The sequence below is a fragment of the Tamandua tetradactyla genome, chromosome 6 (assembly GCF_023851605.1).
Source record: "Tamandua tetradactyla isolate mTamTet1 chromosome 6, mTamTet1.pri, whole genome shotgun sequence".
In the NCBI taxonomy this organism is placed as follows: Eukaryota; Metazoa; Chordata; class Mammalia; order Pilosa; family Myrmecophagidae; genus Tamandua; species Tamandua tetradactyla.
The window spans coordinates 95,849,053-95,855,052 of record NC_135332.1 but is presented as its reverse complement, the minus strand read 5'-3'; the positions used below and the strand labels follow the sequence as shown (position 1 = coordinate 95,855,052).

The following is a 6,000-nucleotide window of genomic DNA, read 5'->3' as shown; positions in this document are numbered from 1 at the left end:
CTTACCTCAAACCCCTCCCCAAGCATATCATTCACAGAGATTAATCACATTTACAGTGTTGCATTACCCTCACCACCATCCATTACTAGATCTTTCTCTTCATCCAAACAGAATACCTATACTGATTTTTCATTAATTCCTCATTCCCCTTGCTCCCTGCCCCTGGTAACCTGTACTCTAATTGCTGTCTCTGTGAGTCTGCATATTCTCTGATCTTTTATTTACCATGTTACCATGGGACTGAAATTTAACATCCTAAATCTACAACAATCTTGTTTGCTTTGATGCCAACTTCAATACTATACACGCACTGTGTTCCTACACCACTCTATTCCTCCCCACAGCTTCATGTCATTCTTGTTACAGATTTCATGTTTAAACATTATGCATCCCAAATAACTGATTTATAATTACATTTTGTGCATTTACCTTTTAGATACTGCAGGAAGGAAAAAGCAGAGTTACAAAATAAAAAGTACAATAATATTGGTACTTATATTTACCCATGTCATTATCTTTACCAGAGATCTTTATATTTTCATGTGACTTCAGTCAATTGTCACGTGTCCATTCCATTCAACCCACAGAACTCCATTTAGCATTTGTTGTAGAGCTGCTCTAATGGTGACAAACTCCCTCTGCTTTTGTTTAACTGGGAATGTCATAATTCTTCACTCATTTCTGAAATATAGTTTTGCCTGATATAGAATTCTTGGTTGGCAATTTTTTGCTCTCAGTACTTTAAATATTTCTTCCCACTGCCTCCTTGCTTCCATAATTTCCCAGGAGAAACTGCCACTTAATTTTATTGAGGATCTCCTGTATGTGACATGTTGTTTCTCTCTTGCAGCTTTCAGAATTCTTTGTTTGGAATTCAACAGTTTGATTATGTCACCACATTGGTCTATTTGGATTTATCCTCTTTGGAGTTTGTTGAGGCGTTGATGAGTATATTCATATCTTTTGTTAAATTTGGGAAGTTTACAACCATTATTTTGTTGAATATTCTCTCTGCTTCTCTCTTCTCCTTCTGGGACTCCCACAATTCACAGATTGGTATGCTTGATGGTGACCTACAATTTACTCAGGCTCTGTTCACTTTTCATTCTTTCCTTCTTCTGCTCCTCATACTGAATGATTTCAATTGTCTTATCTTCAAGTTCACTGATTCTTTCTTCTGCCACCTTTAATTTGCTGTTGAACCCCTCTAGGCAATATTTAATTTCTGTTACCATGGTCTTTAGCTCTGTTTCATTCTTTTACATAATTTCCATCTCTATTGATGTTCTCTTTGTGTTCATCTGATTTCCTTTAGTTCTTTATCCATGGTTCTTTAAACTCTTTGACCTTATATAGGACCATTTTTTAAGTCTTTGTCTATTATATCCCAGGTCTGGTCCTCCTCACTGGTGGTTTCTAACACTATAATCTTCTTTGCCTGGGTCATTGCTTCCTGTGTCTTTGTATTTTTTTTTTTTTTTTTTTTTTTTACTTTTTGTTATAAACGTGGACATTTTGATATGTAAACACATATCACTGGAATTCAGGCTCTGAGGTTTTTCTGTTCATCAAGTTTGTATCCAGTTGGTATTATGACAGAGCTTTCCTTGAATGCCAAAAGACAACAAAAAAGAAGGAAAATTTACCTTTCTCAGTCTTTGAAGACTGACCTCTGAGAATGCTTTCTTTCAGAGCTTATTTATACAATGAGTTTGGAGAATAGTTATAGGCCAAAGTGTGGGGCATCATCTTGTGCATGCATGTGTGACCTTAGGAACTCCCTTATTTCCATGAATACAAATGTCCCCCTCTTCACTAGGAATTAGTTTCCTCACAATCCTGGCCACTGCCTTGTATGTCCTATAGCCAGTCATGATTTGGCTGCTCTCCCACGGCATTCTGTTGGAGAGCTCTGTGAGCCACTGTCTACACACAGATCAAGTTCTGGGACAATGAATCCTTCAAACCACCACCAGGTAGACTGAGCCAGACATATTTGACTCAGAATGTGCATGTGGATTACTCTGCTCCCTCTGGAACAGGGACCAGGGATTCACACTGGGAGCAGTGCCAAATTGGTGAAAGGTGCTGGAGTGGCCAGTCAGGGAACCAGGAGAATCCTATGCTTTTAAGTAGCCATTTTCTTGATTGAGTACTTCTCTGTTACTGCAATCTTTTCATTGTTTTCTGGAGTTTGAGAAAGATATTTTTGCCAGTTTTTGCTGGTTGTTCAAAGTTTCTGTAAGGGAACAGAGCCCTGAAGTGTCTCACTTTGTCATCTTGATTGGGTTGGGGACTCCACAAGAGACTTTATTATTTTATAAAGAGAATTAATACAGCCATAGATTATACTAAGCCACTTCCATGCTCTTTTTTTGCCAGTTAAGAAATTAGACTATATCACAATGAAGATAACGCTGAAACAAGATTGTTGGCTCATCATCAAGGGTACAAACGCACACTTAATCATTTGACACTTTATTGAATTCGAAGGAAGATGAAGCATCTTTGCTTTCATTGTATACAACTGAAGCAGAAGCCCAGGGAGGGGAAGAATGGTACAGCTTTCCTTAAGGGGAAGATGTGAGCCACCTCTAGTCCTGGCTTATTGTGGGGAGATTAACCCATGTTCTGTTGGTTGCCATAACCCCTAGGATGGATATCTTTCCAGTCATCTCACTCCCAGGCTCTATGTAGTATTTTCTCATCAGTGTCTTCCTCCTTTTGCTCCTGATATTCCTGTTATTGAGTTGCCTTTTTGAACATTGCTTGATTAAAGTGTGACACAGAGACGTGAAGTAAGCTCGTACTGTTGGAAAAATGGTGCCAATAGACTTGTTTGATGCAAGGTTGCCACAACCTTGAATTTGTAAAATCACTATATCTGGTGTTCTTGTGGCTATTCCCTGATCTGGTAATGCTCGGTATTTCCGATGCTGATCATACCAGTCATTCACTGTCAGATTTGGATAACCCAGCACCAAACACCTTGGCTTGGGCCATGTCTGGAGCGAGAATGAAGGGTTGCACTGGAGACCTGTCATGAAGAGAGGAGAGAGAAGTTAACGCCTTATATGAGCAATCTTTTTCTCTTAGGATTTTTATCTGCTGATCAATACTCTCAATCTCTCCTAAACTGATACTAATCCATCTCTGAAGATGAAGATCATAATATTCCCGAACCACTTTCCACAGAAGATTTCAGCGTCGATAGTCTATGCTCATTTCTTTCTTCTGCTTTTATCTCTGTATCTTAGCCTGTCTTTGAGATGCCATATTAACAAGGTTAGGATGAGCCATGGAGGAGCTGGCAGGGCTATTTTTAGTAGAGGTGGTCTTGATTTTAGGCAGCTCAAATTCTGCCACATGATAGTAATGACACCAAGTTAAGTAGTTTGGAAAGTGTTCTCTAGCCTACCGCAAATGATCTAGATGCTTGGTGGGGTTGACTTTTATGGTGAGAGCTCCTTGAAATGCTGGCACCATCAGGTACTTCAGGTCAGTGGAAACAATCTCTTCCAGGTGTTCATTTAGGCTGAACAAGCCCAGCTGTGATATCACTTTGGCAACCTTCTCAAGGAGATCAACTCCCTTGAACACCTTATCTTGGACTATGCAGGAAATGGTGGGTTCAATTGCTGCTTCCATTTTTTCTAGAAGCTGCTTGCTGGTTTCGAATAACTCAGGGAGCCATGTCAGCAGTAACTTGTGCTGGTTTGAAAGGATGTATGTCTCATAGAAAAGTCATGTTTTAATCAAAATCCCATTTCATAAAGGTAGAATAATCCCTATTCAACTCTGTTTGTTTGAAACTGTAATCAGATAATCTCCCTGGATGATGTGATTTAGTCAAGAGTGGTTGTTAAACTAGATTAGGTGACAACATGTCTCCACCCATTTGGGTGGGTCTTGATAAGTTTCTGGAGTCCTATAAAAGAGGAAACATTTTTGGACAATGAAGACGATTCGGAGAGAGCAGACAATGTTGCAGCACCACAAAGCAGAGAGTTCACCAGTCAGTGACCTTTGGAAATTAAGAAGGAAAACACCTCCTGGGGAGCTTCATGAAACTGGAAGCCAGGAGAGAAAGCTAGCAGATGATGTTGTGTTCGCCATGCGCCCTTCCAGCTGAGAGAGAAGCCTTGACTGTGTTCGCTATGTGCCTTCTCACTTGAGAGAGAAACTCTGAACTTCTTTGGCCTTCTTGAACCAAGGTATCTTCCCTTGGATGGATGCCTTACATTGGACATTTCTATAGACTTGTTTTAATTGGGACATTTTCTCAGACTTGGATTGTAAACTAGCAACTTATTAAATTCCCCCTTTTAAAACCATTCCATTTCTGGTATATTGCATTGTGGCAGCTAGCAAACTAGAACACTTGTCTTCAGCTATTGCTGTCTGGGGGTGGCCTGGAAACTTTTACTGGTGCTAAAAAGCAAGGGTGCTTTCTTTGATGTCTATGCAGTGCAAAAGGGACAATCTTTAATTGGCTCCAGCTGACCAAATTGTGTTGTTTGAACATCAAAAGGAAATAATTTTGGGAAAATTATTATGGATTCTTAATGTTATTAAATAAGGAAATTATGTGATATAATAAAGGAAAAACGTGAGTTTTCAAACATATTTACAGAAAATGCTGCATATGGCTCAACACAAACTATGTGTGTATTAAATAAAGTTTAGGTCAAATCAGACAGTAAAATATATAACAACATTGCAACCTGGGCTGTGTGTGTGCAAAATTCCATTAATATAGCAGAAAAAAAATCCTTGAAAGAAAATATTTTAAAGCCTATGTAAAAGGCTATAGTAGAAAAGAAACTAGGTAGGAGTGAAATGTAATGCACCAGTAGAGACATATGGGCTTGAAGGGCTTGTTTCGATAAACTCCATAAAGGTTTAGTTATCTTGGAAGTTCTCTAAGGTTTCTGTGTTGCAGTCCTGACCCTTTCCTTAAATTCATAGCTGAATGGAGACTCTGAATTTCTAACAGATAATGCCAAATCGTTGCTGACCTGAAATGGGACTTCTACACACCTTGGTCAGGAAGATATCTAAGTTATTCAAAAATGTATAAAAATGAATGTAGAAATGATGAAAAAGTAAAAGATAAAGTTTTTATTATCAATAATTTGGGGAAGGAGTAGCAATGGGGTTTTAAATACTTGTACCTTTTAAAATTCTGTCTACTTTGTAACGTGTTTGAGAGAATCAAATATATTGAATTTGTGATTGTAACTGGAAAGTTTCATAGAGTTTGTTGATGTAGTGGTTTGGATGCCAGAAAAACGTGTTCTTAAACTTAATCCATTCCTATGCACATGAACCCATTGCATATAGGACTTTTTGATGAAGTTACTCTAGTTAAGATGCGGCCCAATTATTAATGGTGGAAGTTAATCTTGTTACTGGAGTCCTTTATAAGCAGGATGAAATTCAGACAGAGAGTAAGAAAGTCATAGAGGGATCAGCCAGAAGCTGGAAGTGAACAGAACTCAGAAGAGAAGGATGAGGCCAGGAAAGTGTACTGCCATGCGACAGAAAGGCCAAGGGCCAAGGATCGCCAGCAGCCAGCCTCAGAATGCCTGTCTTCACAAAGAAAGCATTGCCTTGATGACACTTTAATTTGTACATCTCCTCGCCTCAAAACCATAAGCCAATAAAGTGCCATTGTTTAAGACAATCCATTGCATGGTATTTGCTTTAACAATAAGGAAACTAAAACAGCTGGTGTTAGATACTTAGAACAACATAACCTGTTTATTAGTGAATTTGTAAAGAAATTAAGAAAATAAGATATAAGTTCCAAAGCCTAAAAAGTAGCTTTTAAAATACACACTTTCAATAAATTAAAAACATTTCAGATGTTAGTTTCTGTTTAAATAACGTTTTCTACACACAGATAATCTTTTCTTTATACAAAGTTCACAAGACCCCTTTTTTATAAGAAAATAATTTCATAAGTGTGCTGAGATCGTATCTATCTGAACACTTCAA

At 38.3% G+C, this 6,000-nt stretch overlaps 1 pseudogene; it reads right to left on the bottom strand.

The window, feature by feature from the left end:
• Positions 1–2,619: 2,619 nt before the first annotated feature.
• LOC143686760 (immunoglobulin-binding protein 1-like) overlaps positions 2,620–6,000 on the bottom strand; it is a 6,300-nt pseudogene continuing 2,919 nt past the window's right edge.